The sequence below is a fragment of the Corythoichthys intestinalis genome, chromosome 14 (genome assembly GCF_030265065.1).
Source record: "Corythoichthys intestinalis isolate RoL2023-P3 chromosome 14, ASM3026506v1, whole genome shotgun sequence".
Lineage (NCBI taxonomy): Eukaryota > Metazoa > Chordata > Actinopteri > Syngnathiformes > Syngnathidae > Corythoichthys > Corythoichthys intestinalis.
Genome location: NC_080408.1, coordinates 5,001,575 through 5,028,182, shown reverse-complemented (window position 1 = coordinate 5,028,182; position 26,608 = coordinate 5,001,575). Strand labels below are relative to the sequence as shown.

The window sequence follows — 26,608 nt, the reverse complement described above, 5'->3', positions numbered from 1 at the left end:
CAGAGAACGGTTTGACCGCGCTCTGGCGCAGTCAAGACTACACTACGTACGTGCCCTGAAACTAGAAATTAAAATCTGATCTTGTTATAGTCAGAAAATTAGAGTAATTATTTCTTCAGTTACTGCTCCGGTTGTTTCGTTACTTGCTAGTGATGCTATTTAGTTAGTTGTTATGTGATCATTCTAGTTTTGTTTAAAAAAAAAAAAGTTTGAATGACATTTTTAGTTTTAGCCAATTGGATAAAAACTGACTTTCAAGTGCTGCAATTTAAAAAAAAAAAAAAAAAAAAAAAAAAAAAAAAAAAAAAAAACCTTTGTTTTCCGGTTATACCGCACCATGACTTGTGTGTACCTTTACACCCCTACTCAATACCTACGTTACAACGTTACCATGACAACGCCATGCACACGAAATAAACACGAACGCACATACATGGACAGACAGGCACGTGTGTCAGGTTTAAGTAGGATGTAGATGACGTCTCCTTCTATAAGCGCAAGTATGAGAGTGGGAATACGCAGCCAAAAATAGGAGTGGAATAATGAGCGTCTTATCATCTCCTGCATCTCCTTCTCTTCTCACTGACAGAAGCAAATGCCTCCCTTGGGCCGTATAAAACATATCACACCCGGCAAGTACGTGGATTGCTTTTTTTTTTTTTTTTGCTAGCTTTCCTTCGAGTTCACTTCAAAAATGCATTTGACTCTCGTGTTATAGTGGCAGCTCATGTATCGTTGACTTATTCAAGGCTTTCGCTAAGCTAAGATCTCTTACGGACGCCAAGGGTCCGTTTACATGACAAGGTTCCTTCAAGGTACCACTTAGCTTTTTTTCCCACCAATCGAATTACTCGAGGTAATCAATTACTTTTTGCAGCACTAGTCCATAGTTTCCTTTCTTTGGTCGACACCTTTTTTTATTGCGGTTCCATTTCACATTGCAATTTGAGCAAGCGACCCAGGCAGACGGTTGAGGTGGCTTTCACTATGATAAACTCAAACACTTGCTGCTTTAAAGGCACCCAGTGCCAGAGGCAGCAAAGCAACCACAAAATATCATTGGACCTCCATTATGTTTGACAATAGGCACTGTGTTATTTTCTTTGTAGGCCTCATTCTTTTTTCTGGCACTGGGTGCCTTGAAAGTGTGCAAGGAGTCATGAAATCTGGAGAGTACCAAAATATTTTGGCCTGGAATGTAGGGTGTAGTGTCAGAAAACTGGGTCTGCGTCAGAGGTCATGGGTGTTCCAACAGGACATTGACCCAAAACATACCTCAAAAAGCACCAAGAAATGGTTAGAGACCAGTGCCCAGTGCCAGAAAAAAGAATGAGGCCTACAAAGACAAGAACATAGTGCCTATAGTCAAACATGGTTGAGGTCCAATGATGTTTTGGGGTTGCTTTGCTGCCTCTGGCACTGGGTGCCTTGCAAGTGTGCAAGGAGTCATGAAATATGGAGACTATCAATATATTTTGGCCTGGAATGTAGGGTGTAGTGTCAGAAAACTTGGTCTTCGTCAGAGGTCATCGGTGTTCCATTAGGACATTGACCCAAAACATACCTCAAAAAGCACCAAGAAATGGTTGGAGACCAGTGCCCACTAGTGCCAGAAAAAAGAATGAGGCCTACAAAGAAAAGAACACAGTGCCTATAGTCAAACATGGTTAAGGTCCAATGATGTTTTGGGGTTGCTTTGCTGCCTCTGGCACTGGGTGCCTTAAAAGTGTGGAAGGAGTTATGAAATATGGAGACTATCAAAATGTTTTGGGCCGGAATGTAGGGTGTAGTGTCAGAAAACTGGGTCTGCGTCAGAGGTCATCGGTGTTCCAACAGGACAATGACCCTAAATATACCTCAAACAGCACCAAGAAATGGTTGGAGACCAGTGCCCACTAGTGCCAGAAAAAAGAATGAGGCCTACAAAGAAAAGAACACAGTGCCTATAGTCAAACATGGTTGAGGTCCAATGATGTTTTGGGGTTGTTTTGCCTTCCCTGGCAAAGGGTGCCTTGATAGTGTGAGAAGAGTCATGAAATATGGAGACTATCAAAATGTTTTGGGCCGGAATGTAGAGTGTACTGTCAGAAAACTGGGTCTGCGTCAGAAGTCATGGGTGTTCCAGCAGGACATTGACCCAAAACAAATAGCACCAAGAAATGGTTGGAGACCAGTGCCCACTAGATCCACAAAAAAGCATGAGGCCTACAATGAAAAGAACACAGTGCCTATAGTCAAACATAGTGGAGGTCCAATGATGTTTTGGGGTTGTTTTGCTACCTCTGGCACTGGGTGCCTTCACAGTGTCATGAAATCTGGAGACTATCAAAATGGTAGTTTCAGAAAACTGAGTCTGCGTCAGAGGCCATGGGTGATCCAACAGGACAATGACCCAAAATATACATCAAATAGCACCAACAAATGGTTGGAGACAAAGCGCTGGAGAATTCTGAGATGGCCATCGATGAGTCCGGATCTAAATCATATTGAACACTATGGAGAGATCTCAAAATTGCTGTTGCAAGAAGGCACCCTGCAAATCTGAGAGACCTGGAACAGTTCGCAAAAGAAGAGGGGTCCAAAATTCCATCTGAGAGGTGCACAAAACTTGTTTATGGTTATAGAAAGCTAGTGCTATTACCGTTGTTTTGTCTCATTGCCATACCCATACCTGTTATTCTCAGTTAATTCCAAATGATTTGGAGGCAATTCCAGGTCAGAGTTTATTGTTTACATTTACGATCAGTCCCTGGCACATTTTGGCAGCTTTTTGTGACTTTTGTCCTCATTCTCCTCGCCACCTTCTTCTCCCACACTTCCCATCTTGCGTCCTGTGATTAGTCACCTGCATCCTTTGCCATCTTTCTGGTCTGAAATGAGTCACTCAAGCACAAGCCTCCTTCCCGCCAGTTTTTCCTCTTCTCTCGCTATCTGCCCACTCTCACCAGTACAAGCTGCTTCCCTTTTCTTTTGGCTCCTCGTCCCATCACGCATCTTTCACCCCCCCCGACCCGCCTGGCATTGAGCGTCTTTCCTCTGTTAAACACCCCCGCTAGTCCTCAGCGGTGCCCGTCGACGTGAATCACACGTCTATTCATCACTGTCAGAATTTTTTGGACGCCACCACAAGAGCACACGCGCCGTTCTAATGAGTCATCTGCCCGTCATTTCGTTCTCTGTTGACAATAAGCGAAGGCGCAGCTGCCGAGCCCCAGCTGCACTATTGCCGACTCCCTGCTGGAGGCGCGTGTCAGCTAGCATTGTCAAAGATATCGATACACGTTTGTTTATTGGGCTACCACAGCTCACCGGAAATTTAAGGTTAAATTAAACATATATTTTGTATCTTTTGGCAATACCATTGTATTTCTGGGTTATTTTATTACTTTTTAGCTATTTTGTCAGATTTTGCATGCCTTAGCAAGTTACAAGGCTTATTAAAAGAATGAAATTAGCTTTTTAATTTTCATTAGCTTACTTTAAATATAATGAAATTTCCTTCATTTTGAATCCTGCGCAGTACGGCTTATTTGGGTTAATAAGTTACACATGCCTCCTAGCAGTGTTGGGCACGTTACTTTAAAAAAGTAATTAGTTACATTACTCACTACTTCTTCCAAAAAGTAACTGAGTTAGTAACGGAATTACTCTATAGTAAAAGTAACTAGTTACCAGGGAAAGTAACTATTTCCGTAACTTTAAAAATAACTTGTTGTATGTCATATAATTTGAAATTTTCTGAGCAGTATTCGAGTCAGTGGAATAGAGAAGAACAGACAGGTAGTTAACTTGTTAGGTGCTTCAGCAGATTTGAATTGCTTACCACAGATGTCGACAAAAGCTTTGCCCCGGGACATAAATTACACATTACATGCAGGTTCTTTCCTTTAATTTCGACAAACTTGAAATAGTGTCTATATCTCCACCTCTTAAAGGACAATTTTTCTTCTGAATGCTCTGCCATCCCGACCCTGTGCATCTGTTTTGAGTGTGTGTGTTTGCCGCACGCGCTGTTCCGGTTTGCTTGTGAAATCACCGGCTCTGATTGGCTTACCACGACCCATGACTCTAACCCTCAGCCAATCACAATCACTTCCATCGCATCTCTCGAGGGGAAGCATTCAGGTAGGCTCGTTTCCCGACAATTCACGTCACCTTCAAAGCGTCTGTCGTCCTCAAGATGGAAGCAGAATTATTGCTGGCTGACAGTGGGAGATGGGAACGAGGCTAGCATCAGGTGTAGCAAACACAGAAACGTTACCAAACTTTGGAAAGCTTTGTCTAATTGAATGAGCAGGGACAAACAGCTTGGAGTCAGAAGTACGTGTGCTATTCTCGAACCTGAACGTCTTGGATGACAACAGAGCAGAGAGTCGACTCGACACGGCTGGTAGTTTCTTCAATTTATTCAGAGTAAGTAATGCACCGCTTTTGACCGTCAGTAACGGTAACGGCATTGTAACGGCGGAAAAAGTAATTAGTTAGATTACCCCCTTACTGAAAAAAATAATGCCGTTACATAACGGCGTTATTTATAACGGCGTTACTCCCAACACTGCCTCCTAGCATGCATTGCAGCACTATAGATCTAAATAACAATCAAAATTCATGTTCTGTGCTAATTCTTTATTCAGTTTAGAGCTGCAATGTTTAATCGATTAACTCGAGTATTCGATTAGAAAAAAATATCCGAATTAAATTCTGATGCTTCGAGTATTCCTTTAATTCAAGTGACGTTGTAATGGTTTAATTTGAAAGTGTTTGCATTTAGTTTTATTGATTAGAGGATACACTGCCCGCTGGTCCGCCTCTTTTCACATGGCTGAATCCAACTGCTCCCTGTTAAGACCAACGTAAGCTCAGTTTTTGTTTGAGCTAATCATTTTTAATGCATTCATAACTTATAGGTATATTTAGCTGTTTTTTGTGGGAATATGTGTCCGAACCATTTGTTAAGAGCATTGTAAAAAAAAAAAAATTTTAGCATTTTATAGAATTTAAGCAAGCTGACTTTTTCTATGTAAGTTCGCCAATTGTTCTTTTGTTGTACATAGATCCTCATTTTTTTTTTAAAAATATACCATTTGAGGCTCAGCTCATGTATTTTAATTTTTCATGTTCCTTATCCGATTACTCGAGTATTCGAACTGACTAGTCCATTGATTAATCGACTACTAAAATATTCGATAGCTGCAGCTCTAATTCAGTTACTGTTCCGGTTGTTTCATTAATTATTAGTTATCGTATTTCATAACACTTTATTTGACAAGAGCGCCATAAGACTATCTTAAGACCGTCATAATTATGACATCACACTATCATGGGCATTACTGAATCCTTATGACAGATTCCATTATGTTACTAACTCCTTTGGGGGGGCGCAGTGCCCTCCCGGGTCGGTCCAGCCTGGGCCACGTCTCCTTGTATTGGGTACCGGGGAGGTGCTCTCTGGTGTCATACCGCACACCCCTCCCGGCCTAGGGTTTGGGGGGGGGGGGGTCGCGCCTCCAACCCCTTGGTCCGTCTATGGACCTGTCCGCCTCTCCGGGACCGCGGCAGCTACCGCTGCCCTTTAGTCAGCGGGGTCGGAGGCGGGGCCTCCTGGGGCCGATGCGGCCTGGGGTGGGGCTTGTTGTCCCCTGCCGGTGGGGTGGCTATCCCCTGGTCTCCAGTGGTGGGGGTGGTCTGAGGCGGGGATTAATCGGGGCCCTGACGCTTCCTCCACCCTGCGGCCAGCGGTTCTAGCAGCCAGGGCTACGCCTGCGGGAGCCTTTTTTCTAAAAATCACGCACTCCTCAGTTTGCACTATAAACATTTTTCACCCTGGCACCTACATACTCATTCATGCCTCCGGGGAGAGTCGGGACGGGACCATACAGTCCTGGGCCGGCTCACCCTTGATTTTAATGCATCACACACCAAGGTTGTGGGATGGACGGGACCACGGTTACCTCCTCACGGCAGGCCCCGCCACTCCTGCACCTCTTTTAACGCACCAGAGACATCATACTCCAAAGTGGAGCTCCAGCAAGGGGGGATGGGACCGGCGGTAATAGGGTGGTAGGTGGGTCCCACACTTTTTCTCTATGGCTTGGCTCCCGGGGCGTGGCCTACTTGCTGACGGGCTACCGGCCGCGGGAGTGAGGGGAGGTCGGGCCTCCGATCTCGCGTCGCCCAGCGGCGGCTCCTCGGCGTTCTTTCGTTTCCGCCTTCCCCTCTGTTCTCTGCCTGGGTATTCCCTCTGCGCGGGTCGCTGGCTGGATGCCGGTGGGTCAGCTAGATGTCGCCTTATCCATTGGGGGGCCCTGCCCTGGACTTGGTGGGCCGTTGCGGGTTCCGCAATGTGCCGTGCTGGTTAGGGGGCTGTGAAACATAGGCCGGGTGGGCAGGCGTAGGTGGGCATGGTGGTTGGTGGTGCGTCACCTCTTCCCATCCCTGAGGGCTGGTTGATGGGGGAGCAGGTGGCCCGGGGGACCTGGGGGGGTGGCGATAGCCCCCTTAATGAGCTGCACTTCTCTGACTATGGCTGGACCGCCCCCCCAGATTGGCTGAGGAGGGGCCGTGGCCCTGGGGTGGCACCCACGTCCCACGCGGCATCTCAATTCATCTGCGGGACTATCACGCTTGACTAGGTGAAATTAGACCCACTCAAGTAGGAAACCTCGGTGTCAGGATTAGCGAAGAGACGGCATAGAATCGGATGCCAACATACTCACACTCGCAAGGGATTCACACAAATACTGGGTTCTAGACCAAATTGATGATTTAGGTACACTTCACCCCTTCAAATCACTTATCTCTCAGCCCCCCCCGCCCCCTTTCATTGGTTATCAGACCCCCCCACATGGTGAAAACCGGAAATACAACTAGCTAAACATAAGTCCAATATATTCATAGTTAGTTAGAGAAGGCGTTTAAGGTATTTCTTGTTGTTTGTGCTTTTTCTGTCTCTCTCTCCTTTTTTTCTTTTGTTCCCCCATACCCCCTTCCTGTTCATTGCTTTTCTCCTAATAAACGAAGTACTGTACGTTGAATGATCACAATGGATGAATGTCATACTCCCATGTGATACATTAAAACTGTTTAGATCAATCAGACACTCAGATCTCCATTCTCAGTGTCAAGCAGCTGAACAGGACAAGTTAAAAAAAAAAAAAAAAAATCAACAAGAAGTAACATGTAAATGCCCTCAAATGAACAGGAAGCTCACTTTTGTGCACCTCAAATTTTTGGAATGGATTGGACGTGTAGTGCCGTCAATGGAACCGAAATATGATCGTTCACTCACAGCATTTAATGCTGGAAAGGTGCATGATCATCTTCAAATGGCATGAAGAAAACCATATCTTCAGTCTTATTGTGTTCTGCTGCAATCACACATTGGAAATAGAGACAGCATAATTTCACATCCGAGTCTCTTAGGAGTTCTCATCTTATCTTTCAAGGTTTTGTAACAGGAACCTTTGCTGGTTTGGTTCTATATCCAGAAATAGACCAGACTGCGCTGCTACTCCCACTTACCTCACACCATGTTAACACTAACTAATATTAGCTCTTTCGCTAGGTTTTATAGAAAATACAGCAGAGTGAGCCCTGTATAATGCCATTGGTGCGTTTTCTGAGATAAAGACACCTTTCACAAACACAAAGTTAGGGGTGCACGATATCCATTTTTTAAAAACCGATACCGATAACTTCCTGCTGCTCAAAGCCGATATCTATAACCGATAATGAATATATAATTTTTAAAATGTATAACCTGAGTTATTGAACACCTGGAGGTTTAAAAAAAAAATTGTGGTTGATTCAACATAGATTTGCCTTTGATCTCATCAGATTTTTCATAATGACATGAACAAAATTGTTTAATTCTATTACTTGAATCTCATAAGATTGTTAAAATTGATATTAAATACTAAGGGTGTAACGGTACATGTATTCGTATTCATGTATTACATATAGGTATAACGTATACATGTATTCCGTTTCGGTACTTGGTGCTCGGTTCGGAACGCAGTCGTACCGAACGAGTTTCTGACGTAATGTAACCCTTTTCGAGGCTGTGAGTCGATCGGGTGACAGTTTCTTTGTGTTGATTATATTTACTCCGTCTTCTCTACTATGAGGACCAACACGGTAGGACAGTAAGAAACGTCAGCGGCGCGACAACATGGCCGCCGCGATAAACGCAGTGAAACGCGCCCGTTAAAGTCAATCAGCCAATGTACACCAGTCGCAGTGCGGCCGCTTGTTAGACGCGTCCCAGAATCGGCTCAACGCGATGCACGCAAACAGAACGGCAGTTTATTATTTGACGCTATTATTTCTCCTGCGTCGATACTACTAGCTAGCAGACCGGAAGTCACTCGTGTAAAAATACGGTGGATCCGGTCGATTTTCAAACTAATATGCAATCGTAACCCACTTTTTGAGTCCATCAGATCTCTTGAGTGGTAGATCGGGGCACAGTTGACTTGTCTTTGTTGATTTACTGCTGTCTTCTCTGCTATAATAATAACCAACACGGCCCCGTGTTCAATACAAAACCTTCCTACCACAACAAAACAAGTAGGAACTAATCACATAGGAACTAAAGTTATACAACATAAAATATACAATATAAATGAATACTACATCACATTTGTAAAATATAAACACATAATAAAATAAATAATAGTCCATTTAAATAAAATGTTAAAACACCTGTAATTAAATAATAAGAATAATACACAGATCTTGCTTACACAATTAAATCTATTACTTTCTGTGTGGCGCTTTAACTTGAGAAAATCCACCAATAAAGCTTTTGAAAACCGTTCATAAGAAAAAAAAAAATGATTCATTGAGGCATTTCGTTTGGAAAATACATGTTAAAATCTTTGTCATTGGGATTGCTTTTCCCTTTAGCAGAGGACTTCTTTTTTCTTCTTTCTTTCAGAAAGCTGACCAATACGCAGGGTCTGAAAGGCAAATTGTTGTTGGATTATTATCTTTAAACACCCGCTACCTTTTGAGCAGAATTCTAGCTTTGAAAAGGCTACTGTTCCTATTGTTGAAAGCACTAAAGTGTGTAATAAACAACTAGCACATTTATATTTTGCATTTTGTTTTCTTATTGTACCGAAAATGAACCGAACCGTGACCTCAAAACCGAGGTACGTACCGAACCGAGATTTTTGTGTACCGTTACACCCCTATTAAATATCCACATGACCAAATATGTTAGAAAATACACAGGCTTCCATAGTTTGTCCCAATTTTTTCACATCACTGCATATCACCATTTCGATATTTTTGCCACACCCCTAATTTGAAGTGTGCAGGTTGGTCGTCTACTAGGGGTGTGCCATCTTAGGCACCCCACGATTCGATTCGATTACGATTCAGGGTGCTGCGATCCGATTATTAAACGATGATCACGGTATTGACGATGATCGCGGTTATTGCAATTATCGCGATTATCAATGCATCGCACATTACTACTTAATACAGTAGCCAAACAAATTTATGTCCATTATTTATTTAAAATATCCTATTGATGCAACAGGAACAATGGAAACATGCCCATACAAACAAAAAGCTGCCCTTAAGCTGCTTTTTCATTTATTTATTTATTTTACAAGAAAGTGCAAAAACATGAACCATTTTAAAGAGAGTACTTATTTCTCTCGACAATACAATAACATTTACACAGGTGTAATGAATTCCACATTTTCTGGAAACAAGTGTCTTTAGAAATTAGACTTCTTTTAACAAATATACTTTGTTTTCACAGAATTCTGTACTATTTCGCATGTTTGTAGTGTTACCGTTGTACTTAATCGTGGTTTTACACGTTCTGCATATGAAATACGCGTAAGCGAATTAGCTAATTAGCTTAGCGCTCAGCGCTAACTATTAACATCTCAAAAACAACAACAATAAAGGCTAAACAGTACAAGAGGGTTCGTCTACTCACCTCTTTTAGATGGACACGGGTCTTAGCAACAGACCAGGGGTCGCGTTAACCGAATATTTTCCGTCGTTGACCGATTTTTTAAAACGGTGACGGAAAAAACTGAAGTCCATCCGTCATTTTGACAGGTTGCAATTCACACCCCAGACCACAGGGTGGCGAGTGGGCATATTAATTAGCGATTGTCTCTCTTGATGCATGACGTCGTTGGCCTTACTCGGAAAAATGTCAAGGCAACTGAGTGTCCGAAGTTCATTCAAAAAGCCCCAAAACGACGATGGTGTTGATAAAAGAGGGACTACACAATCGGGCACGCAATGGCGTACCGCACGCAGGCTATTTTTAGACCGTGACGTCGCATCGTAAAGCGGAAGTAAAGCCGAAGTGGGACATTATAGACCCGCCCTCGCATAGACCCAACGTAAAAAGTGCTACTTTTTTCCGGTAATGAACATGCCGATCACGCATTTGCTTTTTTGGAAATTGTAGAAACGACTCTAGACATTACGACACATGAAGGATGTTTTCTTCATACGTTTCCGGAAACCAAAAACTCGAGAGGAAAAAATGTGAAGACCGAATCAACTTGCGTGGACTTTAACACCACCTCGGCGAATCCATTCACGTTTCATATGCAGTAAACATTATGTTGGGTTGGCATGGTCTTTCAGAGGACAAAGAGGTAAGCCATTTTTATATTTTTACTTTATTTTTTTCGCGTAACGTTGTGCTGTACTGCTTCTGTCTGACAATGAATGACCTGAAAAGAATTACAATGGTATCTGACTGCCACTGTTACCGTTTCTGTTATATATATATAAAAAAAACAACTTTAGTAAGGGGAAGTGTAAATAAATTATAGAATTAAGATGTGTTATCAATGAAAAAATTAAAAGTGTTCGTTGGCTGTCACTGAGTAGCATTTCCGATCGCTACACAAAGCTAACTAAATTACCCCCAAGAACGGTAAGAGACGTAGGACAACCAGAGGATATATAAGAAAGACAGGGCTGATGGTAAAGGATAGCTTGTTGAAACAGGAGAATGTCATTGTCAGTCGCGTCGATAAAAAAGCTAAAGCTATGCTTAGGTCGGCTCGTTTTTTTTCGTCTTTTTCAGCCTTCGACACTCAAGCCATCTCTTTTACTGAACATTTTTATGTTCTTCCACATCTTTGCCAATGAATTTGGCACCAGGCACATCATTTTCGGAGAGAATTGGTAGGTTTAGCTCTGTAAACATCTCCTTCGTACACGATTTCCATTCATTCCCTATTAGGGACAAACGGTGGCTACTTACTGGGGCCACAGTCAGCTTTTTTTGTCACTGCGGAGAAAAAGTTACTTATTCATCTGCTTGATGTGTGATGGTACGGTGTAGATTCTCTGTTAAGCTTGTTCGGACAGAATATTAATTGAAAATGAATGAAAACTAAATACTATTGAATATGTTGAAGCGGTATGCAATGTTAAGAGTCTTGTTAGCTGGAATTGCTGTGTCCAGCCGCTGTAGCTCTGCTGCTCTCTGTGAACTGTCTATTCAAGCCGGAACGCGCGCGGCTCTTAAGTGTCTCTGTCACATGACTGTGTCGTAGCCGGTAACGCGCTTGGCCAAATGGACACACAAGTAGGGAAAGTGAATTATGCTAAACAAAGGGTCACCACAATGTCATTATTATCATTTTTAAAAATTAAGTGACAGGTAAAAATAGATTATGACCGGATTTTTATGACCCTGTCAGTCAAAATGACAGACAACGAAAAAGTCTAGCGCAACCTCTGCAACAGACTCAGGACATTTTTCAATTGAAATGCCATAAAACTACTGCTGGATATCTAAATGACAAGGAGCAACAAACAATCTCTCATCCCCTCTTGCTCTAAAAAAATAACTTGCGCACAAAAAGGCAACCACCGGGTTGCGCCTCTGTACCTGCCTCTCTCATACACAAATGTATTTTCCAGTCTTTTAAAAACGAGTAAGTCTCTCTCTCAGTAACCAGCAGCATCCATGATAACGTGCGCGCGCCTGCTAACGGTGCTCGGGCGGCAGACGCGTCTTGAATTTCGTTCTGCTACGAGCGGCTGCCATAAAGTTATGAGGGAAAAACATCGTTTTTCAACCTTTATGAATCGTAATCGAATCGTCACGTGTCGAATCACGATGCATGTAATCATCGCTTTTTTGGAACTCCTCTAACGTCTACTAGTGATAAATTCACTTAAAGAGAGAAACGAGAAGATCCTGGGTAAGCCTGGCGCGCATGAAATAAATTGTAGCCTTCACCGTTTGGATGTCAAATCTCGTAGCCCTCTTTTTGTCGTTGTCTACTGTTTTGGGCCACAATTAGCCAACTCATGAATAATTACATCTTAGACACGGGGTGTCAGGGGAGACCCCTGTGTGTCTGGCCTTCCCTAATTATGGAAATGGGTTTCTTCAGAAGACCAGACGCGCCCACGTCCGATGAGATAACACTTACAAAGCCCTAAACAAATCAGTCAGAAAGGCATTAGATGAATGTTGACACTACTGTAGTCACAATATTAAAAATGGCGGAAAACACAGACAAGGCTGAAAAAAGCACCCTCTCTATAATAAACTGCTGTATTTTAAGCCAAAAGAACTGTTGTGTTTGATAGAACAATATGTCTTTATGTTGCCATAGCAGATTCATGTCGCATTAAGCCCCCGAACTATTTTTAATTTGACCGTTTGACTCTGGAAACCACTGTTTACGGACGTCGCGCAACTGCTTTTGTTTCAACCTAGCCATAAAAAGAAGGTCAGTAATTAGGGTTGTTCCGATCATGTTTTTTTTGCTCCCGAGCCGATCCCGATCGTTTTAGTTTGAGTATCTGCCGATCCCGATATTTCCCAATCCGATTGCTTTTTTTTTTTTTTTTTGCTCCCGATTCAATTTAAATCATTCCCGATAATTTTTCCCGATCATATACATTTGGGCAATGCATTAAGAAAAAAATGAATAAAACTCTGACAAATATATACATTCAACATACAGTACATAATTACTGTATTTGTTTATGATGACAATAAATCCTCAAGATGGCATTTACATTATTAACATTCTTTCTGTGAGAGGGATCCACGGATAGAAAGACTTGTAATTCTTAAAGGATGAATGTGACTTTGTATATTGTGACTAAATATTGCCATCTAGTGTATTTGTTGAGCTTTCAGTAAATGATACTGTAGCCATTTAACTATTCTGCCCAAATGCATGATGGGAAGTCCAACCATGACTGTGCATATTGGTACCAATTGCTATATCTTCTCTGCGTTTGGAAATAACATAGGGTGTTAAGAAAAAGATCAATTACTACCTTTCTTCCCCACATTGCTTCCCACGATATTTCTAATCATAGGGAGAGGGATTGTAAGGCTTTATCCAATTAAAAAAAGGCTCCAAAGGCTGCCAAAATTGTCTCTACTCATTTAACGCTGCCTTTTAGCTCTATATATAGGTAAAACGACGGCATTACAGATTGAACGCGACAATGTGTGAGTTGGTCGTGCAGCACATGCGTTAATTGCGTTAAATATTGTAACGTGATGATTTTTTTTTAAAAATAATTACGGCCGTTAACGGGATAAATTTGATAACCCTACCTTAAGCCTAAACTGAAGACTCTGGATGAGTGTAACGTATTATGTCTGTAACGTTAAATACAATTAGAAAACAATTTAATTTAAAAAATATATATACGTATATTAAAAAAAGGCATGTCCGATATTTTTTTGCCGATTCCGATACTTTAAAAATGACATGATCGGACCCGATCGATCGGGATGCCGATTGATCGGGACATCTCTATCAGTAACCGTATTCATTATTCGAAATGTCTGTCATTTTTAGCTTACAATCATTAATCGATGTCTAATATTCAGTTTAGAAAAAAAACCCGACTTATTCTTCCCCCAGAAAAACTGAGATTTTAAGCTTTCCAATGATGTATCACAAATGCATATTAGACAATTGAAATTTGGTGAAATTGGGGGTCTCAGAACGGAACTTCAAGTCACCTGAGAGTTTTCCGTCAAATCCATATGATCGATACGACAAAAAATAATCGATGCCATCATTTCTACATAACTAAAATAGTTTTTTTTTTAACTCTTTAATGCACAAATTAGGATTGCATTTATTTTCTTAACCTTTTAACGACGGATGTGTCGGCGGCGACAAATTTACGCATGCGTAGCGTATTTTTCGGACTATAAGTCGCAGTTTTTTTTCATAGTTTGACTGGGGGTGCGACTTATACTCTGGAGCGACTTATGTGTGAAATTATTAACACATTATTATATCATTTCACATGTTATTTTGTTTTTTTGGAGTGACACTGATGGTTTGGTAAATTTGTTAGCATGTTCTTTATGCTATAGTTATCTGAATAACTCTTAATAGCTGTTATGTTAACATTAGGGCTGCAGCTATCGAATATTTTAGTAATCGAGTATTCGACTGAAAATTCTATCGATTAATCGGATAAAACATTTTTTTTAGGTAAGGAGCAAATAATAATATACATCTGAAAACAAGACATTTCATTTAATATTGAACCATTTTCAGTCGATCAATGTCTTTATTTTCGATGTACATTGTTGAAAACAGCCAACAATTGCGTCTCAGAAGTGACTAGAAAAAAACAAAAAACAAACTTTTTTACTGTTTTCACTCAAAAACTTCAAGATCTTATAAAAAAAAATCTTATTTCTTACCTAAAAATTTCATTACGCTTGATAACAAACTAGGGCTGCAGCTATCGATTATTTTAGTAGTCAATTAATCAATGAACTAGTTCTACTAGTTCTACTAGAACTAGTTCGACTAATCGAGTAATCGGATGAACATGAAAAAATTAAAACACCTGAGCTGGGCCTAAAACGGTATAAAAAAGAAATAAATAAGTATCTACATATGTACAACAAAAGAACAATTGGCTAACTTACAAAGCAAACTTCCATTAGCTTAAATGCTATAAAATACTAACTCTTTTTTTTTTTTAACAACACTCTTAACAAATGGCTCAGACACATATTCCCCACAAAAAATGGCTAAATATACCTTTAAACTAAATTACGAATGCATTAAAAAACATTAGCTCAAACAAAAACCTAGCTTATGTTGGTCTAAACAGGGAGCAGCTGGATTTGGCCATGTAATATGAGGCAGACTAGAGGGCAGTGTATCCACCCAAATCAATAAAACAAAATGCAAACACTTTCAAAAACAAACCATTACAACGCCACTTTAATTAAACGAATACTCGAAGCAGCAAAATTTAATTCGAATCTTTTTTTCTAATCGAATACTCGAGTTAATCGATTAATCGTTGCAGCACTAGTTAACATACCGGCCACATTCGCATTTCGTTGTTCATGCATCATGTAACATTATCATACTGTACACTTATTCAGCATGTTGTTCTCTATTATATTTTATTAGGGCGGTCAAAATTATCGCGTTAACGGGCGGTAATTAATTTTTTTTATTAATCACGTTAAAATATTTGACGCAATTAACGCACATGCCCCGCTCAAACATTAAAATGACAGCACACTGAAATGTGTACTTGTCGCCCTCTGCTGGCGCTTGGGTGCGACTGATTTTATAGGCTTCAGCACCCATGAGCATTGTGTAAGTAATTATTGGCATCAACAATGGTGTGCTACTAGTTTATTTTTTGATTGAAAATTTTACAAATTTTATTAAAACGAAAACATTAAGAGGGGTTTTAATATAAATTTTCTATAACTTGTACAAACATTTATCTTTTAAGAACTACAAGTCTTTCTATCCATCAATCGCTTTAACAGAATGTTAATAATGGTAATGCCATCTTGTCGATTTATTGTTATAATAAACAAATACAGTACTTATTTACCGTATGTTGAATGTACATATCCATCTTGTGTCTCATCTTTCCATTCCAACAATAATTTACAGAAAAATATGGCATATTTTATAGATGGTTTGAATTGCGATTAATTACGATTAATTTTAATTTTCGATTAAAAATTTTAATCGTTTGACACCCCTAATTTTTATTTTAAACTGCCTTTCAAGATGACATATCTGTTCTATGTGTTGTATTTTATCAAGTAAATTTACCCCCAAAATGCGACTTATACTCCGGTGTGACTTATATGTGTTTTTTTCCTCTTCCTTGGGCATTTTATGGCTGTTGCGACTTTTACTCAGGTGCGACTTATAGTCCGAAAAATACGGTACTTTGAACTACCGTAACTCCTAAACGGTTATTGCTAAACTTCAGTGACAGCCAATGAGTTAAAGACAGGATGAAGCATTTTCAATATTGAGGAAACAGGCTTTCAAGATGACTCACAACATAACAAGCAAGCGGTGGCCAACTATCATTTATATGTAAATGAGCTCTCTTTCCAGGAACCACCAGCCGGCCCGCGCGTCCCGTCCGATCAGAAAAGACATCAGAAGGGATGATTGGGAACATCCGGGAGGCGAACAACAAGAGCGGACATGAATATGTGAATTGACACGAGATGTTTGCCGGAAGCCCGCTACACCTTGTCCTGAAATGACTGCCTCACATCAACAGAACAGCGACTGCCAGTTCTCTCAAACACAGCTGACGAAACTAAGCAGAAGTACATTTAGCACGCTTGACTAACCGCGTGGTAATGCGCTCATATTACCACGAATGGCACCATGACATAAGTTGTTGTATCATTGCAATGTATCAGCTGCTTCATCGCACACACTAATACATACAAGTTTCATTTCTTGTTAGCACTTAGGCACAGTGAAGGAATGTAAGAGCACTCCTTAACGTAATTGATGGTAGCTTTACCTCTGTGTAGTTGCCCCCCCATCAGAAGCAAATTTATATAAAAATAGGGTGACCAAATTTTGATTTCCAAAAAAGAGGACACTTGGCCCGGCCTCGAGATACAGTGCAGGATTTCCCCTACACTTTCAATATTGTGGCGCACCGTGCAAAAGAGATGTTTTTGTTTTTTTTTTTTAAAAAGGCCGTTTCAAACTAGCGTATTTCTTACTGGTGCACGATAATTATTGGTCCGATAATTATCGGTCCGATAATAGGAATTATGACGTCATCCCAATATATCCACTAACATAATTGATAGGACCGATAATACAGTATGAACTGTGCTCGCTGGCTGGGAAATCAGTTGACCATTTGCGGGGCATTGATGCCACCTGCCGGTTAGAATAATTCGCTGCATCTATAATTTGGCCCACAAACTCATTCACTTTACACAGTGCTGTGTCTAGCGTTAGCACTGACCAGTGTTGGGAGTAGAGCTGTCCCGACTAGTCGACGTAGTCGACGTCATCGATGACGTAAATCTGTCGACGAGCACAACATGCCGTCGACGGTAAATGAAGGGTTAAAAAAATATATGCGTGGAAAGTTAGAATGTCGGATGCTCTGTTTGCAAGCAGGGAAAGCGGCACAAAGCCAAAAAAATCGCACCAGAGTGTCCAAAACATTGACTTATTTCAAAGAAACAAAGGAGAGTACACTCTTCTGTCCTGTCTCTTCAGTGCCAAGCTTAGCTGCACGTCGGCCATGAATAAACACCTCAAGCGCCTTCACGCAGTTTGTAAGGTTTTTTTTTTTTTTTTTTTTTTTTGTACACCAGAGGGTGCTGTCGCCTTACTAAATAATAATGTTTCATTGACAATGGGCCTATAAGTGCTATTAGTATTGTTCTTAATGCTAATTGAAAGGTTTATTTCATGTTATGGTTTATTTTATGGTATAGAAAATTATATAAGGTTAAAATGTCATAAATATATACAGTATATACAGTGATTGCACTCAAGGGAGAGATTGTCAATGATAAGGTAATAAGGTAAAGGCAATTCATATAGGCAATTCATTGATATATAAATAAGGTTTAAAAGGAAAAATGTGAAAAGTTTTTGTTAATTTCTAATTGTGTTGCTTTATTTGTGTGCGCCGTAGCTCTTACGGTGTGTTTACATCAAGGATGGAATAAAAGTTGTAAACCATCAGTTTAAGAGACCATCTTTTCAATCGGGATGCTACACTAGTTAATTCTATCAGCATTTGAACTCATTGTTTATTTGTGATTTATTATTGTTATTTACGTGTTTATTTGTACTTTAATAAATGATTTGAGTGTTCCGATATGTTTTTTTTTTAATTGATAAGCGTCAACAAAAATTTCATTGCTAAATTAGTTAAAAAAATACAAAAATAAAAAAATAATTATTAGATTAGTCGACTAATCGTAAAAATAGTCGGCTGACTAATCGGGAGAAAATTAGTCGTTTGGGACAGCCCTAGTTGGGAGTAACGCCGTTATAAATAACGCCGTTACGTAATGGCGTTATTTTTTCAGTAACGGGGTAATCTAACTAATTACTTTTTCCGCCGTTACAACGCCGTTACCGTTACTGACGGTCAAAAGCGATGCGTTACTTACTCTGAATAAATTGAAGAAACTACCAGCCGTGTCGAGTCGACTCTCTGCTCATTTGATTTGTCATCCAAGACTTGGGGTGCGTTCAGGTTCGAGAATAGCGCACGTACTTCTGACTCCAAGCTGTTTGTCCCTGCTCATTCAATTAGACAATGGTTTCCAAAGTTTGGTAACGTTTCTGTGTTTGCTACACCTGATGCTAGCCTCGTTCCCATCTCCCACTGTCAGCCAGCAATAATTCTGCTTCCATCTTGAGGATGGCAGATCCTTTGAAGGTGACGTGAATTGTCGGGAAACGAGCTACCTGAATGCAGCCCCTCGAGAGATGCGATGGAAGTGATTGTGATTGGCTGAGGGTTAGAGTCATGTGTCGTGGAAAGCCAATCAGAGCCGGTGATTTCACAAGCAAACCGGAACAGCGCGTGCGGCAAACACACACGCAAAACAGATGCACAGGGTCGGGATGGCAGAGCATTCAGAAGAAAAATTGTCCTTTAAGAGGTGGAGATATAGACACTATTTCAAGTTTGGTGAAATTAAAAGGAAAGAACCTGCATGTAATGTGTAATTTATGTCCCGGGGCAAAGCTTTTGTCGACATCTGTGGTAAGCAATTCAAATCTGCTGAAGCACCTAACAAGTTAGCTACCAGTCTGTTCTTCTCTATTCCACTGACTCGAATACTGCTCAGAAAATTTCAAATTCTTTGACATACAACAAGTTCTTTTTAAAGTAACGAAAATAGTTACTTTCCCTGGTAACTAGTTACTTTTACTATAGAGTAATTCAGTTACTAACTCAGTTACTTTTTGGAAGAAGTAGTGAGTAATGTAACTAATTACTTTTTTAAAGTAACGTGCCCAACACTGGCATTGACAAACGTGAATGCGTTCTGTTACTTACGTTTCCGCCTCGGAAATATATGTCTGTAAGTATTTATATTTACTATCACATATGGATGTGCAATATATGTTTACTTCGGTGGTGAAGGGTCATATGTACAGAACTTGTTGTTGTGTTACAGAAGCCAGCCAATGCTTAAGGCCAGTAGCTCAAGTTAGTGTGCATACATATAATAATTGTCGTGTAATGTTAGTCCTGTCAGCATGCTTGGTAGGATTTTATACTATGCAGTAGAGGTGTGCAAAATTTCCGATTCTTAGATTATTTGCGATTCGGCCGTGGAAGATTCGAGAACGATTCACAAACATCCAAATTCCGATTATTGAAATATGCCAAGTAAAGCGGAAGTACAACACACTCAGCGCGCCACGTGGTCAATGAGGAACGGAGCGAGAGTAGCTAAACATCATGCTTCTCATTACCGGCCCCTCGGGTAATGCCAACGCTCAACTCACGGCTCTAGCTCAACTCATGCCACGAGATAAAAAAACAACAACATACCTGACTGCTGCCGAAAAGCTGCTACAAAGTAGCATAATGTTATGGTAGATATCATTTATATAGGACTAGATGCAATATGGATTCGGTAGCGTTAGCAGCTCACCTACAAAAAGCTAGATGCGGCTGTTAGTAAACGGCCGCCATCTTAAAGCAGTACACCTCCCTGCAAGGCTGTTGCAGCGAACCTTCCAAGCAAACCGATTAACTTTTTATCTAAAATACTCCTAAATCGGTAAAATATTGACTTGAATCTATCTTTAAAATAGTTTTAGAACTTTCACATGTCGAAAGTAGACAAAAGGAAAATTATGGAATAACGGGAGCAACTTTAACGGTTGATTCACAACATTAAATTAATTGAATGTAGTTTAAAGCTGCTGATACAGAATGGGGACTGGAGTTTTTTATTTACTGTTATTTTTGTATATTTGTTTACTGCTATATGTTAACTTGATACTGAAATAGTAGTTTGGTTTAGCCTGAAAGTATTTTTGAACAATTTTATTAAAAAAAAAAAAAAAAGGAAGGGGGTGCATCAATAATCGTTTTATAATCGAATCGGAGCCTCTGAATCGTAATCGTAATCGAATCGTTAGGTGCCCAAAGATTCCCAGCTCTACTATGCAGAGAATAAACCTCATACTTTATAGAATATGGGTTCACTCACTGCCGTTTATATTGATTATTATAAGGCAAGCCATTAATCCTTTTTGTTCTACCATATTTTTGTTATGAGGAATGAGTGATAAACCTTACTATATAATGTTTACAGTGTTAGTTATAAGTTAGTAAGTTATTGAGAGGCCTTTTGGTTATTGATAGGCTTGCTGTCCTAACCTGTCTCCCAGGTTAAGAAAGTTGTTTCATGGACCAAGACCACAACAGTCTCCTGTAGCACCAAATATTTTTATCTGATGACAAAGCACAATACCTGTTGGGTTTATGTTTTAGTTCAGTGCTCATTGTTCAGGAAACAGATCTTCAATTATATTGACTAGTTGATTGTGATTAACTCAAATTATATTTATTTGAAAAAATAACTATTGGCACTTTATTTGAAGTCAAGACTGTTCTTGTCTTTGTTTTGTTCATTATAATAATGTTCATGTCATTATGAAATTTCTGGTGAGAACAAAGACAAATCTATGTTGAATCCACCATTATTATTTTTTTAAACCTCCAGGTGTTCAAAAACTAGGGTGAATATACATTTTTTAAATTATACATTTATTATCGGTTATCGATATCGATATCGACTTTGAGGAGCAGGAAGTTATCAATATCAGTATCGGTTTCAAAAAATGGATATCGTGCACCCCTAGTATTTCTAGTACATTTACACTAAAAACAAGGAAATTTAACTAGTCATCGGCCAATCAAACGTGCTTTTGAGGGAAAAAAACGGTGTCAGCTTACAGTCCCTGACAAAAGTCTTGTCGCTTATCCATTTTGTAGAAAAAATTGCTAATAACCTGACTGTAATTATTCAATTGGTTTCAGAAATGGGTCATATGAAAGCTAAGACCCTCCCAAATGATGTTGAATGTACAAAAATATATTTGTTTCACTGAAAAAAGATTGATCATTTAATGAAGACATAAAGGTCAAATTTTGGCAAGACAAATGTTTTGTCGCCTACAGGAAGTAATGTGAAAATTGAACAAAAAATGTACTTGAAATACAAAAATATGTTACATAACATAAGCGAATTAAGTAGTGGTGCTGTGAGATCCAAATTTAATATTTTGTATGACTTCCATGGGCTTGAAGGACTGCATCCATGCGGTTCGGCAAGGATACATACAAGTAGGGCTGTTCCAAACGACTAATTTTCTCCCGATTAGTCAGCCGACAATTTTTACGATTAGTCGACTAATCTAATAAAAAAAAATTTTAATAATTTTTTTTTTTAAACTAATTTAGCAATGAAATTTTTGTTGACGCTTATCAATTCACAAAAACATTTTGGAACACTTAATTTATTAAAGTACAAATAAACACGTAATTAACTATAATAAATCACAAATAAACCTAGTTCAAATGCTGATAGCGTTAACTAGTGCAAAAGAATGGAATGTAATAGATTCAGAACACTGACTTAGCCTTTCCAACATGATTCAAAATAATTCTTAAAAAACACCTAGCATTAATATTATAGTATAGTACTATATATAATAGTACGGTATTATAATAATTATAATAATTATTCATTGCCAATCAGATTTTTCATAAAGGGTGTCATTTTAAAGGTATTCTTAGTGTAGAATCTGAATTCTGAAGTATGTGGGATTAACTCCAGAAATCGTTATTTATATGACGAACATGACATGCTTTTATTTTGAAATGTTCACCGGAAGTACGTTCGCTAAACAGCTAACTTCAGCTTTACACTCCGCAAAAAAACACTTTTTGTCATTGCATGTAGTGTCAGAAATAGATTTTTTTTTTTCGTTTGCAAATGCTGTTAACCAGCGATTTTTCATGTTTGAAGTGTCACCTTTTAACCGCAAGTTTGCTTTCACGAGACGACTGCCAATGTTTTATAGCAAGCTAAAGTAGGTTGCCTTTTTTCCCCTATTCACCTCAGTGTAGCAGTGCTAACGTTACAGTGTTTAATATAGATGTTTTCCTATTTTGTATGTCTGAACTTTAATTCTACAGCGTGTTGACAAGAGAAAGGAACTGGAGTCTCATATGCCATCAGCACGCACGCACCAACGTATGCACGCTCGCGCGCGGCGATAAAACGCAGCCGTGAAAATTACCGCCCTCATTTTTATTTGCCGTGCGATAAATGGACTCATTGCATATCGCGACAGGCTTAGCAACTTCAATAAAACATGTCGTTGGTGAGTTAGTGAGTTAGTTAGTTACACAAGAGTGTAGCCTCCTTTGTTTCTTTGAAATAAATGAATGTTTTGAATACTCTGGTGCGCTTTTTTGGCTTTGTGCCCCTTTCCCCGCTTGCATACAGAGCGTCGACATTCTGAACTTTCCACACATATATTTTTTTAACCCTTCATTAACCGTCGACGGGATGTTGTGCTCGTCGACGGATTTACGTCATCGATGGCATCGGGACAGCTCTACATACAAGTCATCAGGAACATAAAAAAAAACAGTCTTGCATGCCTCCCAGAGTTCATCAACATTTTTGGGTTTCATCTTCCATGCTTCCTCTTTCATCCTAGCCCAGACATGCTCAATGATGTTCATTTCTGGTGACTGGGCTGGCCAGTCCTGGAGGTTCTTCATCTTCTTTTCCTTGAGGAACTTTGAGGTAGAGATTAAAGTATGCGATGGAGCACCATCCTGCTGCTGAATTGAACCCTTTTTATGGTTAGGAATGTAAGAGGCAGCTAAGATTTGTTGATATTTAGAACTATTTATCTCTCAGGGTGCAGAAAATTAAAAAAACCTTGTGGCATTTGCCAAGGCCCACAGCCTGTAAAAAGGATGGAGGCTGGAAAAGTGGCAAAAGGTGGATTTTTCAGATGAATCTTCTATTGAATTACACCACAGTTGCCGCAAATATTGCAGGAGACCTACTGGAGCCTGCATGGATACAAGATTCACTCAGAAAACAGTAAAGTTTGGTGGTTACATCATTACCAAAATCATGGTCTGGGGTTACATACAGTATGGGGGTCTGCGAGAGATCTGCAGGGTGGAAGGCAACATAGTCTGAAATATCAAAAAATCTTATCTGCCTCTTACATTCCTAACCATAAAAAGGGACAAATTCTGCAGCAGGATGGTGCTCCATCGCGTATTTCAATCCCTACCTCAAAGTTCCTCAAGACAAAGAAGATCAAGATCCACCAGGACTGGCCAGCCCAGTCACTAGACATGAACAGGGTGAAAGAGGAAGCATGGAAGACGAAACCCAAGAATGTTGATGAACTCTGGGAGGCATGCAAGACTGCTTTCTTTGATGTTCCTGATGACTTTATCAATAAATTCTATCAATCCTTGCCGAAGCCCATGGAAGTCATACAAAATATTAAATTCGGATCTCACAGCACCACTACTTAATTGGCTTATGTTATGTAACATATTTTTGGATTTGAAGTACATTTTTTGTTGAATTTTCACACTACTTTCTGTAGGCGACAAAACTTTAGTCTTGCCAAAATTTGACCTTTATGTCTTCACACACATATACATTCAACATCATTTGGGAGGGAATGAGCTTTCATATGAGCCATTTCTGAAACCAATTGAATAATTAAAAGTCAGGTTATTAGCAATTGTTTATACAAAATGGATAAGCAACAAGACTTTTGTCAGGGACTGTACGGCCTTATATGTCTTGACCTTCACCGAACTCCTTAGACTGACTCACCGAACCCCTGGGGTTCGATCGAAACCAGGTTAAGAACTACTGATTTAGAGGGTGTTTTGAGGCATTTAAAGGGATAATTCCGACCTACGCGGAAATCCGGGTTACATCGCCAGCGTAGGAACGGAACTCGTTTGAAAACCGGGGATGACCTGTATCTATAAAATGATAGTAGCACAAACGAATGAATGAATGAATGAATGGCACTATTTCGGGTCCATCCTCCCACTTCTAACAGATTGGACTTCTATTGCTGTCAATGGTAGCCAAGAAGTTAACTGAAGTTTGCTGAGAATTTTACTTGTTTTTATGAGTTTTCCATCCAAACATGAAAATGTCAATGGAAGCCAATGAGAAATTTGACATGAATAGAGAAACCCAAAAATCAGCTGTCAGTGTGTGAACAATACTGTTCTGTAGAAAAAAATTCTCTAATACCGTATTGGCCCTATAACTGCTTTTTTGCATTGAAATAAAACTGAAAAAGTGGGAGTCGTCTTATATTCGCGGTCTAAACATTATACCCATTCACGACGCTAAATGTCGCCAGATATCATTGAAACGATGTTCTGTCATGACAGATCTCAGCTACTCTCAAGTTTAACCACTTTGCATTATTTTATTGCATTGTTTTTCCTTATTCAGATTTCTCTCAAGACTACCATTACAGTTAGACTTCACTTTTATGGTTAATGCACTTTAGTCCTGCAACGATTAATCGATTAACTCGAGTATTCGATTAGAAGAAAAGATTCGAATTCAATTTTGCTGCTTCGAGTATTCGTTTAATTGAAGTTGCTTTGTAATGGTACTTTATTTTGAAAGTGTTTGCAGTTTTATTGATTTGGGTGGATACACTGCCCTCTAGTCTGCCTCATTTGACATGGCTGAATCCAGCAGCTCCATGTTAAGACTAACATAAGCCAAGTTTTTGTTTGCGCTAATGTTTTTTTTTAATGCATTCCTAATTTAGTTTATAGGTATATTTAGCCATTTTTTGTGGGAGTATGTGTCTAAACCATTTGCTGAGAGCATTGTTAAGAAAAAAAAAAAAAAAACGTTAGCGTTTTATAGCATTTAAGCTAGCGGTATTTTTGCTATGTAAGTTAGCCAATTGTTCTTTAGTTGTATATAAATCCTTATTTATTTTTTTTAATACTGTTTGAGGCTCAGGTATTTTTATTTTCCGTGTTTCTCATCCAATTACTCGATTATTCGAACTAACTTGTTCATCGATTAATCGACTACTAAAATAATCGATAGCTGCAGCCCTAATGCAGTTATTGCAATTTTGTTGTTTTATTACAATAGATTGGTTTATTTTAGGGCTTCAGCTATCGAATATTTTAGTAGTCGAATAATCGATGGACTAGCTAGTTCGAATAATTGAGTAATCGGATAGGGAACATGAAAAATTAAAATACCTCAGCTGAGCCTCAAACGGTATAATTTAAAAAAAAAAAAAAAAAGGATCTATGTACAACACAATAACATTTGGCTAACTTACGTAGAAAAAGTCCGCTAGCTTAAATGCTATATAATGCTAAAGTTTTTTTCACAATGGTCTTAACAAAGGGTTCAGGCACATATTCCCACAAAAATGGCTAAATATACCTATTCGCTAAATTTTGAATGCATTAAAAAACGTTCAAACAAAAACTTAGCTTACGTTTGTCTTAACAGGGAGCAGTTGGATTCAGCCATGTGAACAGAGGCAGACCAGAGGGCAGTGTATCCACCCTAATCAATAAAACTAAATGCAAACACTTTCAATATAAACCATTACAACGCCACTGTTATTAAACGAATACTCGAAGCAACAAAATTGAATTCGAATATTTTTGTGATCGAATGCTCGAGTTAATCAATTTATCGTTGCAGCACTAGTTTATTTACATTTAAAAAACTAGAAGCCATTCATTTACGAATGTGATTGCACTTTAGTTTACATATTTAAATGTTCAGATATTAAGATTTGAATGAGGCAAAATAACATGCTTTTTCTCTCAAATATATTGTTATAATCTATTGTTTCGGATGTACTGTAATTATTTTCTGCACAAAAATTAATTTGGTGTTCAAAAAGTCTTTTTTTCCCCAAACTTGAGTCTTGAAAAAGATGGGGTCTTCTTATAATCAGGGCAGTCTTATATTCGGGCCAATACGGTAATAGTGTTTTTTTGTCCTCCAGGCAAAGAAAAATGGAGCGCTGAGGATAAGAATTGCAAAATGTGAAAGTTGAATAATTAACCGAGACTTTTACAGGTGTTTAAAAAGGTCAACGCATTGATGAGGATGGGGAAGAATTGGGTATTAGGCCATGCAAAAAAATGTAGTAGAGAAAGGAGACAAGCAGCTGATCTCCCGCAGTGACCGTCTGGTGTGATTGCACGGACGGACAAATAACTCCTTGTCACCATTTCAACACCC

General features: G+C 39.4%; 1 protein-coding gene across 4 annotated transcripts in view; it reads right to left on the bottom strand.

Moving 5' to 3' along the window:
• Positions 1-26,608, bottom strand: part of LOC130929511 (SPRY domain-containing SOCS box protein 4-like) — a 166,091-nt gene that overhangs the window by 134,798 nt on the left and 4,685 nt on the right. Inside the window, exon 1 of one of the 4 annotated variants that reach the window (XM_057856683.1) lies at positions 8,426-9,551. The exons of the other annotated variants lie outside the window; for them this stretch is intronic. The gene's annotated coding sequence lies outside the window, so the exon portion shown is untranslated. Of the gene's footprint in view, positions 1-8,425; positions 9,552-26,608 lie in introns of those variants that run through there. 4 annotated transcript variants of the gene reach the window in all.